This window comes from Thermobia domestica, chromosome 15 (genome assembly GCF_964235325.1).
Source record: "Thermobia domestica chromosome 15, izTheDome1.hap1.1, whole genome shotgun sequence".
Lineage (NCBI taxonomy): Eukaryota > Metazoa > Arthropoda > Insecta > Zygentoma > Lepismatidae > Thermobia > Thermobia domestica.
In genome coordinates this window covers 90,275,416-90,289,893 of record NC_137468.1, presented here as the reverse complement: position 1 = coordinate 90,289,893, position 14,478 = coordinate 90,275,416, and the positions used below count along the sequence as shown (strand labels likewise).

Sequence of the window (14,478 nt, the reverse complement as noted above, 5' to 3'; positions counted from 1 at the left end):
TTTGACTGGAGAATTATATACTGTTCTTATTGAATTCGCATTTTTTGTTCAGATGGAACAGAAGACGTCAAATCATTACGAAAAACAGGTCAATCTTCAATCTATTGGAAACTGGAAATGTCCTTGTCTTACTATTATGAATAAGTATTTTTGAAAATGACAAGAGACATCAATTGCGACGGTAATGAAAACATGACTCTCAGAACATCAATAAAATATGTTTTAAAATTAAATTATTATACAGAATTTCATTTTTTTTTTTTTTTACTATCTATTTTTTTTAGCTTAAAGATTTTATATCATTTACAGGTTTCTGCAGCATATGAAAATGCTTAATTACTAAATGCTAAATTCATTATATTGACTGGAAGTTAAGTAAAAAGTACTTCTAAAAATATCTTGAGATTCTCATTTACTATCGATATTTTTCTTGTAATTGTTTTCATTGTACATTTCTTGTGATACTATATTCAAATCATTAGTAGACGGAGCCCTCTTTTTAGGTTTAGTAGTAGTTGTTTCGCCCGAGCCTTCGCCCCGTTGTACACCATATGTTAAATCGTGCTTAATCAACAAGCTCTGATTGTTTACCTATTCAATCTGTATTTGACTTTTTTTTCAGTGTGCCCACCAACCACCCCAAATTTTATACCTTAATTATCCAATTAATCAAGAACTTCGTTATGCAAAAAAGCGATAGCATAAATTATAATGTCTATTAGCGTCAGCCAGGCAAGCGATAGCGCAGGTAGCAACATCTGTTAGCGTAATTGTGTGTTATTAGGATTAGCATGACACACAGACAGACATTTGCTGTTTATCATTAGAATGTTGAATGTAGAAGTTCTAACAAATACATAAATGTAAAAATACGTGTATTGGCGCTAAAAGCGGGAAGTCAACTTGAGTATACTTTACGAAGTAAAGTGTGACGTTAGTGCCGGTCCACTCGATCATCCGATTTTATCGGTCATCCATTTAACCGTTTTAAATTACATGAAAATAATTTGTAGAGCAGAAAATTAATTAGTTTGGGACAGGTTGCATGGTAATTGTACTTGAAGGCTTGCATTTTTATAATCGTGAAGTTCAATGTTAATGCTTCAGAAGACACGATATTGTGTTGCTCATGTGAGTAAAGCAACATTACTAAAATGATCATAATTTTATTACGTACTGCATATTCGTAAAACGATTTTAGCATGAAAGTAATTCGCAGTTATTCGTAAGCGTTTATATAACTCCTAAGAAAGTACAAAAGTTTTTTAAATCCTCTATTGGCCGCAGTTACTTTTCAGTACTGTGTAACAACCAAATACACTGTCGTAGTGGTTTTATAATTCTTTGCAAATACTCTGTCAGTTTTATAATTTTGCTCTAATTGTAATACTTTTGGAAAACAAAACACTAGGAATTGGCGTTGATATCGTAATGTCCAGAGGACCTTTACTTTCTTCCAGTCATAAATCCCTTTTTACAGTGGTGCCCCCCCCCCTCATGTCCATGACGCACCCCCCCTCAATTGTCTATCCGTAGGTGTTCTTCCATGAAAAAAAAACTTTTCGATTTTACACCCCCTCAAACATATTTATATAGATTTTTAACTCCGCCCAAATATTTCAATGACGCACTTTGCGTCATAGCCCCCCCTTGTGGGCACCCCTGTTTTTTAGGTTGTGTGGAAACAGAAATTTGATACCATGTTCATCATGACATATTATTGTAGAAATAAGAATCTGAGAATATTGTATCTCAGCATGCTGATAAAAATTTCTTCCGTATTAGTTAATATTTGACAGAAGGACATCACTCATTATATGCAGTCTTAAGATTTTGTAAGAGTAATGTCCTAAAAGTCAAGAATTTATTTAGTTTATTTTAATTTAGAATTTGATCGTTGAACTTCACACATTCTAGCAGCCAAGTGTTTTTTAGTAGGCCCAACTTCTCTTCTGTAGGTTGTCTTCACGTTCTCCCGCTTTCCTTTCACTTTCTTCCAGGGTTGGCAGGTTTAAACCATGATTTAAACCAGCTGGTTAAAAAAAAAAAAAATAAAAATAAAAAAAAAAGGTTTAAACCAAAAAACGAAAAATGTTCGTAAAATCACGATGAACACACATTTGTGGGTTATCAGGTTTCACTCCCGTATATTATTCGTATTATATTCAGACCTAAATTACCCATTCATTACTCAAAGAGATTATACTACAAAAACAACTTTTTAAAAGAAGTTTATGAATGTTTCTTCTGTGATTTTTTAAACAGTTTATTATTGTTATGTAATTGCAATCAAAGAAAAACTCTAAATAGTGTTTCGTTTTAATAATGTTTACTATTGATAAAATGCACCGAAATGCCGTACTTTTTGTATGGCGGGGGGGTCATGCAAACCCCACGAGAGGAATTTATTGAAATCATAAGTATCTTTGATATCTATGTATAAATGGGTCAGAGCCAAAGTGGACTCAAATAATTCGTATCTTTATTCACTTTTCTTACTGATATGGAAATTAAGTCGCATTTCTTTAACTTGGACTAATATATAAAAGTCATAGTGAACAAGCTTGGACTAAATTAGTTCTTTACTCTGCAGTATTTTGAAATTGTTCATATGTAATTCTGTATAATGGTTTCACTCGTGCAACTGTTTAGCTTTTTGTCCTTCTGAAAAGACTCTTGACAGTTATATTAACAAGGATGTAAAGACAAGTAAAAAGTATTTTTTATCAGGACTCATCCGTGAGTGAGTCGGCGGACATATCGCATTTGTCGGTTTCCCAGTTTCGAGTTCAAATGGAGGGCAATTTCTCTCGGATGTAAACCGAGAAGCAGTTTGGATTCCGCTTTAAGCTCATGTGACCCCTTCCAGCATAACCTGGTTGTTGCTGGAGGTGAGTGCTCTACCACTGGGGCACAACGGCTTGAATTTTTTTTTTCCTCATCGAACAGTTACATATGTTTTCAGAAACTGGCAACTGAATTGTACTTTAAGTTACACACTTCCACTTGTTTTTTGTAACATTTGTGTCACTCACCTCAAAAAGTTACACATTTGAGTTTTCTGAGCAAGAAGGTTGGCCAAGAGAGAGAGTGAGTGAGAGTATGTTGGATGTAGTTTTTATGAGAACGGTTTAAAAAAAAAAAATTGTAATGTGAAAAGTACTAAGAATGTAATTGTAAATTATTTTATGTTTATCTGTTTCAAGGGAATACCTTACTATATAATTACTCAGAAGTGGTGGTATACACAGGCCATATTCAGTAATAAATGTATTGTCGTTATAAGCCACAAAGTAAAATGACGCACATATCACGTACTTGTAGTAACGAAATTTCTGTTAAGTTTAACGTATGGCCCTTCCTTATTTCCCCTTCAGAAACTTTGATTCTGTCTTTCTCAGTATTGTAGTGCATATTTTAGTAGTTTTATATCCCGTTTCAACACAAAAACTACATAAAACATGAACTCACGGAAGATAGAATTTGTACCACTTAAGCTTCATCGCGAAAATGCTGATCCATAATGTAATAAACTAAAAGAAGCCACTATAACACCAACTGTTCATACGAAACAAAGGTTGAATGCGAAATTGATTGGTGTGTAGGGCATGCGGTCACAACAATGGTAAGCATGTGAAGCAATGAACAGAAGAGAATAATCGTACCTGAGCGAGAATCAAACAGTAGACTTGTAGTGTGACGATGCCACGGTACTTTCGATATGGTGTTCATAGACAGTTCGACGGTATCTGCTGAACGCTGAACGGGGATCATGCATGTCTTAGTACTGGCTTGCATTGATCAAGAACCACAAACGCTTCGGACTACAATAAGCACGTGAATACCGTTGCTGGCGTGTTTTCGTCACAGACGGTCTTGTTTTCGTATGAGTCCTCTTCGACCTGCCCTACAAAGATGGCCATCATTAGACATTATCGTGATTAGTTCAGTTTGCTTGTGTGCATTGTTGAAGGATATAGTCGCCTAGCGATTTTCAAACTGTGTGCCGTGGCAGAACTACTGACGTGCCAGGAGAAAGTAAACATTTTTATAGAAATATTCATATCTTTCAAGACGGTAACAGTGATTATTTTCGTTATTTCATCGTCAGGCTGTTGTACTTGGTTTTTTGGCTAGATTGGAGGTTAGCATCCCGTTCAGCACTGAGGCTATACGAAATGACGATCTACAGTTTAACGTGGAATCCGAACTACATGAGCTCCCACCGGGAATCAAACCCGGGTCTCCTGCACCAAGACACGTACGCTAAGGATATAGCCTCAAAACTGGAAAAGATTGAAAAATGCTGTAGTAGCCGAATGACAGGTGAGATAATGGAGTGTACCAGGGCTGTAACATACATCTTGGCTACAGTTCAATACACAGTGAGGGTAGCCTTATCAGTGACAGTTACATAAGTGAATTTCTAAATTCCCTTTCTTTAGGCAACTCGGACGCCGTATTTCAGCAGAACATTTCCTAGCCACATGGTTCTCGGAATATGCATGCCATCTTCGAAGAACGACAGGTACCGCCTTTCTTCTGGCCTGCATGATTGCCTGACATGACGCACATGTATAAATTATGGTTTGTTGATTGATAGCACTATATATATATATATATATATATATATATATATATATATATATATATATATATATATAAAGGTTTGTTCATATGTACAGGTGTCTCGTCATATTTATTTATGAAGTTAGAAGTAATGTATAGTTCCAATTATTATAAATTCTGTTTTTGTCATATATAGGATCTGTGGTATAAGTTTATTCCATATTCCAGTCACATTATCTTTCTGTGTGTTGCAAAACAGCAGTGTATATCACCTGCAATATTTCAGAACGAATAAGTATCGTTGGTTCCATTTTTTAAATATTAATCATATGGTGTTAATTAGATCTTGAAGCAATGTTTTCAAAACTAGTAATTTTTTAAAGCAATTGATCGAGTACTTGCTGAGAGCATGCTTTGAATTTTTAAAGAATTTTTGAACTCCATACAGTTCTCTTTGTAATGCAACCCGGTATAGAATAATCGAAATTGTAGGTCTGTCAAATAAATTGCTAAAAATAAAATTAGAAAGTAAAATTAAAACATAATACTCCTAAGCATTTTCACTGTTTGCTTCGGGAATAATGGTAATGGATACTTATATACAAAGACAACATTACCACAATATTTTGAGTTTGTTTATGAAAGAAAACCTAGCTTCGCCAATACAGTGAAATACGTGTGTGTATCAATCCTCGTGGGAATACCGTTCCTACATTTTTCCTGGCTGGTTGGCGTCGTTAGATAAAAATCGACTTTTTGATTTTTATGTACGTTTTCCGTAGCCTAATTGTCGTAATGGCTTCGTGTAACATCGCTAGACCAATTGGAGAGGGTGGGGAGAAGTGACTTTTTCCCTGTGTAGTAAGGTAGATGTACTAAAATCGAATAGATTGAGTTGTGATGTATATGGTTACTGTAATTTTAAATGAAAGCATATTTTCCCCTGTCTTTCAAAACAATTTTGTTTGTCGTCGTGGCTTATGATTGGGGAGTAATAGAGTTATTAAAAATAGAATAGCACTGTAAACATAGTATTTCTAAATATTTGTTTTCTCACAAACATTCTTTAACATTTTGAGCACGGAGGCAGTAAGCACTGTCCTTTTCCCGCTCGCGGCAGGATTTTGGCAGTTTTCAAATTAACATACAGTAGCGATAAATGAAATAATATATAAAATTTTGTTAAAATAATAAAGTATGGTTCTTCGTTGAACAGTAAGCATACTTTTGTTTCGATATATTTGATATCGGCATATTTGCGATATTTTTGAAAGAAACTATTTTTTGAGTTTGAAAAAAAAAAAATATATAAATCTCAATATAAATGTTATAAAGATACAAGCTGAGTACAATAGCATTATTTGTACAGACAAAATGCATGTCATGAATAGTAGAATATGGTATTATGCATATGGTATTCGCTACCTTTTCACCAAAGGTAAAACATAGGGTGCACCAAAAGTATTGTCAAAATCTGTCGGTATTTCGTAGATCTCCGCAGTTATAAATTATATCTGCTTTTTGTGTGAAATAAACGGAAACATTCCGGAACACAAGGACAAACATTGCAATCTGGGCAATAATACCTGATGTCCTTTCTTACTCTGTCTCTTTGTTTTCCCTTTTGCAGTGCATACTACGCATCTTTGTCTTGTCAACCGTCTGGATTTTGCTGACGGTAACTTTTCTGCAAAGTGCTGTTCAACCAGCCGGCCAATTTTCGTGCTGCTAGTATTCTGCGTTGCTGTCGCACTTATTGGTTCCATTGACTGTGAGCATAACCTACGAATAAAAGGCGAAACATAATTTTTTTTTGTGATTCAAGTATGTTGTGCGCAAGTATCGCATTGTCCACTACCATCAAAATCATGTGTATAGCAATCCGTCTCCACCATTTCATGCTTTTTGTGTTTGAGAACAGCATATGATAATTTTTGATCGGAGAAGTCAACTCCATGTTTATTGGAGTTATAATACAATACTGATGCTGATTTCTCTGTCTATATTTCTTTTTTATTCGTTACAAACCCCACATCTGATATGTGCCTTGTGGATAACATCGATACTTCACGTTTATACTCCCACTTCAACACTAGGATATTTCCTTGTCTTCTGTATATTTGGTCACTTTTCTTCAATTTGGCGACCTGTACTTCTTTCGATGTACCCTTTCGTTGTTTCATAACTGTTCCCAACAAACTCTCTTCGCGTAGTTTCTAAAGTTTCTGCCAATGATACACCGGTATAGAACCTGTCTATATAAACAGTGCACGAATATAAGCAACAAAAACGAGTGCGGAACATAACTTATTTCCCGCTACGTTTCGTGGAACCATACTGCTATCTTCTGGTAAAAACCTGAAAAACAAACCCCAAAGATCATATTCTTATAACGAAATCCATTTCCATACGTATTTGGGAGCCATACATAACACAATTCTTTGGTCCGTATAAATACGGCCGTCGCGTTCCTCGAAATACCACGCAGTCCGTATATATACGGACTTCGCCCCCAAAGTGTTAATGGTATCAGTACATTTGTTGTGATCTTCCACAGTTTACAAGTGGGAAAGGAACGCTTATTAAAAGATAAATTGGAAATATTCAGGATATAACCTTGTTTACTAATTCGGCAACAACAACAAAAATCGTTCGAAGTGCACGAGTATCGCAATATAAATTATAGTTAAGATCTGTATATTAACTCTTAGTTTTCTCAGGAGGCACACAGCTTGGACTTAGGAAGTGGGATCGCAAGGATCCTTTGAAATATACCTAAATTCGATATGGAGTGCAGTCAATCTGAATAGTTTATTAAAATTAAATTAATCTCATATTCTAATAAGCTAATAATTGAAAACCGCAATTGTGTGAATAATTATTCAGATAATGTTGAGAATGTTTATATGTTTGCTGTGCTTAATAGAAAGATTGTTTCAGTTTTCGTAGAATGACTTTACGTGTATTCCATTTAAAAAAATCTGAATTTACTTAGTACGTAATAAATCTTTAAAACTTCACATGGCTTATGGCTACGTGCCCACAGATTCAGTCCCTGTTTGGAGTACAATTTCTCGGACAGACTTCAGCTAGTGACTCGGATTCCATTTTAATCCCTGCAGAATCGCATTGCACGAGGTCGTAAAGCAATGTGTCCATATACACTAATGGCAGATCTTTCTTTTACCATGCTTCGAACAGTTAAACTTCCTCAGAATCAATTTCTTCAATAATAAAGAGAAATAATGCTGCCCAAAAGAATGTAAAAATCAAATCAGATCTTCCTTTTTAGTACGATATAGAAGCACTATGAGGTCGTGTTTCAAGTTCTAAATACTTTTGTGACAAGATTTCATTGTGGAGCCACCGAAGAGTTTGTATTCAGTGTGAAGCTTGAAACCGTTCTTGTGTATTGATAATCGCAGGAAGTGACGTTAACACCGGAAGAAGGCTGGTGGGAAAGAACTGCTGAACTGGGAGATGGAACTTCCCCTCTCGGGAAGTTCCTAATCCCTCCCCTTTACCTCTGTTTCCTGTAAGTGCTCACTGCGCCAAGGCTCATGGTGAATAGCGATCTGTTTGAAGCAGAGAAGTAATAACACGAAATATTTATCGTTAAATTATATAATATTTCATACGCTCTGTATTATTATTATGTCGTATTTTAATTATTTTATATAGTAGTCTTAACTTTGCTTGCTCTTTTTTTGGATTTTTTAGAAAAAACCGCATTGCCAAATGATTAGAATCATTAATGTATTCTTGGAAAGAATTTCGGCCCAAAGTGGTAGGTCATATACCAAGCTTTTGTGATCAGAATTCCTCTTGTATCACCGATAAATGCCGAGAAATATGTGCCCGAAATCGAACCTTGGATTCTGCATATCAGATGCTTTTTAATAAACTTATATATTGGCGAAATGCAAAGGTAGATAATAAGTTGATTTGTACCACATTTTATTTATAGTTATATTACGAAAATTCTTATATCAATTTAAAGTGAAATTACGCTGTTATGGAAGATGAGAAATAGAAAATTTCTTCTTCTTACTATTATTATTATTATTATTATTATTATTATTATTATTATTATTATTATTATTATTATTATTAGGAAATGTCCCGTGGGTTACCGCATACTATTTCGCTCTTCCCCATCTCTCTGTGTTCTCCACATAGACTTTCTGCAAGGGAACGACAAGTTCGTATTTTCTGGAGCTGGAAGATCTCGTTGGTACACCAAATAATATAATATGCGAAACCAGTGGCGGATCTAGCCCGAGGCCGGGGGCAGCTAGGTCCCCCAGGTTTTGAGCAACAAAAATAATTTAAGCTATTATTTAAACATTTTTCAAAGTTTATAGTAAACTCACCTATCATAGTCCGAGTTCTTGCTGCCCCCAGTTTTTACTTTTTGGATGCGCATCAGTGCAAAAGTGTCCAAAGAAACATGTGGTAAATGTAAAATTTATATTTCCTCCACCCCTTGAGGGTAGAATTTCAAATATTCCCACGAATTGTTCAGTGCATCAAAATATAGCAAATTTCGTGCCTATTCTCCCAACAGAATAAGATACTATATAGTGTTAAACCTTTTCCCCTGAGTTAACCCACTATACAAATACCAAGATGACACGTGAATCACTAATTTATCATAATTCATTCATTGTTTTTAAAGTATAAAGGAATAATGAACATACATTGGGGAATTCCGTGAATTCTTGTGATTACTTGTATATTTTATAAGTGATTTCTAGTCAAAATAGTAGAGATTTATTATTTGTTCACAGTAGAGTGCGAAATCCGTCTCAGCTTCTGTGGAACCACGGGATACCTTATCTACATTTTTCTTCAACCTTTAGATGTCGAACAGTTAAAAAAAAAAATGTCCCTTTCTCTTCAGGTTTACTACATTTTTTGTGGTAGAAATAGTTCTGATTTTGTTTTCTACTACTCATCATTATATTATTACTTTTCTGTTCAAATTTAAACAAAACTATGCCTATTTGTTAGTGATTGTGAGGGAATTCATGTAAAGGTGTAAATGTAAGTTGAAGTTTCAAAGATTGAAAGTGTTACATACTTTTTTCCCTCCCTACGAAAGTTTTTTTTTTCTCAGGATATTTTTTTCTTATTTAGTTTTATAAGGAAAAATTCATGCGATTTTTCCTTGATTTCTCAGCCTAGTTGCTTTTAAATGCTTTTAGAGCAATATGTAAGCGATTAGAATGGCAAAAACCAAAGTAGTTTTTTTTTCTTTTGTTTCGGTGGTTTGTTTCTTGATTATTTTTTATGTTAAACAGCCTTTTTTGTCCTATATACTTCAAAATCGCTTTAGGTTATTTGCGAACACAGTGGAAGTTGTATGGCAGGACTAAAATTGGAACTTCCTGTTTCGTAATTCAAAGCGGAAATAAGTAGAAAAACCGATTCCAATTGAGAAGGGAATACGACAGTATCTCAGGACCACAATTGTCAATGTGGCTGTAAGTTGGAAACTTAATGTCATTTTAGTTTGACGTTAAATTTTCGAATTGTTGAAGAATTGTAATTTCGTGTAATATTTATTTCGTATGATCTTAGATTGATAGTTTCTAAGGAATGCTTTAATGGAAATGGCAGATTAGCATAAACTGCTGCTGCAAAAATAAATGAACATACTTTCCTCATTTATGTAGTTCGTATATTTAATAATGATGTCTTAGCTAAGTTCCGTGACGACAAGAAAAGAAAGAAGAACGTGCCGTGGAAACATTTCTTATCTTTTGGTATTCAGGCAAGAATTGGTTTTGTCAGTCGATCACTGTTTTCTTCTTGCAATTTGTCGAGCTTCTGCCACTTCAATGACTTTATTTTCATAATAATATCCGTCACTGTTGTCATCGTTCTGATCCGTGTGATTCTTTTCCTATCTTTGCCGATGACACTTAACATACAAACACTTGAACACAAGAGGTGCAGTTCCTAGGTTAATATGGCGTTGACCATCTCTCATCTTTAGAACAACTCAGATGCAATGTGGAATGGATTCATAGAGGTCATGAATTGTAGCAGGCGGAATGTTCCGAGAGAGAAAATGAAGGGCGAAAATCTTTGTCGAATTGGTGTCCGAAATGAACCACAGTTGTTCAATTATGTTCAGGGCCAGGGATTCTGTGTGCCAGGGAAGATGTTCAACTTCATCCGTATGTTCCTCAGACTAAAGTATAAGTATTCGACTGTCCGGCCCAAAGCTCCTACCACAACCTATTTAACATCTTCGGGACAAATTGGAACACCGGTTAGAGGCTCAACCTCAACATCGAAAACCACAACCTCACTGTTCGCTGCTTTCCAGAATGAATATAGGACAATACCTGCCTAAGTCAACTGCAGCCTTATGGAAAGTTTTCCTAGGAGAGCCGAGGTTGTTACCACGGCGAGTAGCGGACATACTAATTCTTTATGAGCACAGGATGGACAAATTTTTAGTTGTGTCCGGTCATTAATGACAGTGTGTGTATGTTTCTGTTTTAGCACTTAGTAGGAAGTATTTCTATTTATTTTTGTTGTTAATGAAATAATAGTTGAGCTCAATATTCAGAACTGGTCTTTACCTGTTGCAATTCACACTAAAATATTGCTGGTTCTCAACACCGTTTGTCAGCTTAAGTCCTTTTGTTCCCTCTTATCTTTAATCTTATCACGTCCCTAAGAATAATTTATTCTCAGGCCATATCCTAACAAGATTCTTTTCCTTCTTACCGATAGTTTTCTTAAGATTATCTCATTTTTATATTTTTAAAAACTTACATTTAGAACATTTCTAGACGCTTCTTATGCTTTATAGTAGTTGACTAATTTCAGTCCCTGTACAGTACTGTATTCTAAACTTGATTGTTTTCTTAACTTTCTGCAGTCACTCATAATCGATCCCCCCCCCCTGAAAGTTGTTATTCACTCGTTTTGCTTTTATGTTTCATCCCAGACAGCATTTACTTTTGGCTTTTTAATTTAGCTTTCGTCTTTTAATATCCCATATTCTATTCTTCAAAACATTTTCATGTTTTATGTTTCCAGTCACCGGTAGTTCACTTTACGTTTTCTCGTCACCATTTTTTTCTTACTTTTCTTTCTTTTCGCTAAAGCATTGCAGGCGGTGGTAGTGATTTGGAAATTGTAACCTGATCGTGGATGTTCAGGTTACGTAACTCGCTTCAGTGTGTTACTGTCGCAACAAGCTGTTCCAGATGCTGGCTAAGTTCTACAGCATCTTTTGGAATACCCGCTAATAACCGCTCGTAGCAGGTCAATGATTGGGTGGGTGGTTGATAATAGTTTAGCGTTCCTTTTCAGCATTGAAAATATGAGACGTGGACCTACATGGTGGAATCCAAAGCACCGTAAAGGATTCAGATTTAAAGGCTCTCCATCGGGAATCGAACCGGGATCCCGTACAAGAAAGGGGCGCGCGCTAGTTACTAGACCAGGGATGAAGGCAGAGAGTCGTGGGGACACAATGATAGATAGTGGGTTCCATAGTATACATGTTTCCAATGCCTCCGAGACGCACCGTGTGTGCCTGGACAGAAAGATTTTTTACGGCGCCCGAATTGCAAGGACGGCTGTTGCTAGTGTAATCAGAGCCATCGTGGTCTCCAAGTGCATTAAATCGATTGTTGAAGAAATATATACATCCCTGTGTTCCTCTCGTACGGTTACCATAGTCAGACTTTAATAGAGTCGGGAGAAACTATAGTGGACGTTTGAGTGGAGGGCGAAGAAGCTCATCGATAATCGTTCCTAAATCGACACGTTGACGGTTGTGTTCGTGGAGTGTCTGTAGAAGTGCAGATATGTTGGGAAAGTCCAGCATGTGTTCACATCCGCAATTTAGGACCCACATTTGATATCCTGTTTTGAATTGAGGTGAGGGACACAATAAGCTACGCTACTGTACATCATCTTGTTGAAAGATTATAAACACCGTCTTTCTCGAGCTGTGAAAGTAGCTATTGTGGTATGATAAGAAGTATCCACCTTATTTACAATTACTTTTTCTAAAAAATGAAAAGAAACAGAAGCGTCATTTTAGAGTTAAGTGTGCGTTGCAAAAAATGTATTTCTTCCAAGAAATTTATTTGCAGAGAGACTCTCTCACAAATCTAAGTTTGATGCTTTCTGAGATTGTTGCAACTCCTTATAATCGCATGCCATATTTAACTCTCCAGTCAAACAGGCGCGTCAACTTTTCACCTATAGAGATCATCTCGAAACATAATGAGCTCTGTATGTTTACAAATAATGGTCGCAGAAACATCCCCCTCGTTTATTCAGAGTATACATGGATGCCGAAACTCATATCGCAAATATCATTATTATTTGCAAAGTCTCAGAATTTATGATTTTGCGCATGGCTGTCATCTCTACCACATGTTTTAGACTTATATGCACACAATCTTTAGTTCATAGTAGTTAAAAAAAAAAAAAAAAAAACTTATTATTCTGTGGCAACAACTTCCAAAATAATACACAGACTAAATAAAATATAGCAGAATCTACAGTATTAAATTTCACCTCCGAAGATACCATGTGTAGAAAATTTAAGGGGAAAATCCCCAAGGTATCTTCAGATATTTTATTTATACATTTGATTGATACTCGAAATCTTTAGATATTCTTCCATTCATACATTTGATTGACAATCAGAATGTTCCTTTTTCTCTCTCTCTTTCCATTTGTTTTATGAGAAAAGGTTTCCCAAACCCTTCTCGCAGTATAGTAAATTCTGTCTTCTCCGCATCTTGTTTTTCTGCGTCAATACCAAATTAGTTCAGTTCCAGTCTTATTTTCAGTCAAATGTTCTATTTTTTTTTTTCAGTGTTTCCTTCAGTATGTGCTTCCTAAGCGATTTTGCTTTTGTGTTTCGAGAATTTCAATAGTATCATAGAGGCGTAGGTTGCCTAATAGCTCATCTAAAAATTGCTCTTGGCAAAAATTTATAGGATCAAAAAATAAAAATCGGGAGAAGTCGGGAGTATTTTTATATACATTTACTCATAGAAGTACATGTAAAAGTAAAAATGAATCATGTTTGCGAGTAGTTCCGCACGAAATAGCTAGATAGGTATACCTCAAGAGCTTCATTATAAAAAAAAAAAAAAAAAAAAAAAAAAGTGTATTGGGAATATACAAAGTTCGATTTTATGAAGTGGCATTTCCCAAAAGTCATTTTTATAATATGACTTATAAACCATTGCTAATAATAGAATAAGAACAATAGAATAATAGAATCAATTAATACAGAGTGAAGAGGTCTGTGTATAGAGTTGGATGACGAGGAGTCTGTTAATAGACAATCTTTTTTCTATTGCAATCCGTTGTCCGTTTGATTTCTTTTGTTCTACAAAATAGAAAGGTATGTTCAAAAATAAACGACTCAAATGAAATGAAATCTTTCAGTTTTACGTCCCACGGTTATGCCGGCTAGGCTAAAGGAGTCAATGATGAACAAACTTCATAGTGAATAGTTAAAGCTACAAAAGCACTAAATATAAGAAAGATGAAGTATATTTTTGAATATACTTAGCATGTAATGATAGTATACTTTCGACTTGAAGAAACAAAACGGAAAATATAAAATATGCTTATTTATCGAACAAATGTAGGTGAGTGGTTAGTGTTGACGCATCGCAGTCGAGAGGTTTCTGGGCCGAATTCCAAAGCCGATCATTCGTTTTTTTTTTTCCGTTTAGATATAGACATTGGCCAACTTCCTTCCAAAATTTCTTTCCCTTGTTGTTACAGGGTTTCTGTTGTTCGTCATTGTAAAATGACATTTCGGTTGTATCCGAAACTCTGTTAATAAACAAAAGTACGAAGATTGTAGTAAAACGCCGGAGGATTTAAGTAAATTTCTTATACAATGTT

General features: G+C 35.3%; 1 protein-coding gene across 1 annotated transcript in view; it reads left to right on the top strand.

Annotated features, from left to right (window-relative positions):
- The window catches only part of LOC145671135 (guanine nucleotide-binding protein G(I)/G(S)/G(T) subunit beta-1), a 181,570-nt gene that overhangs the window by 16,997 nt on the left and 150,095 nt on the right, over positions 1-14,478 (top strand). The gene's annotated exons all lie outside the window — the stretch shown is intronic.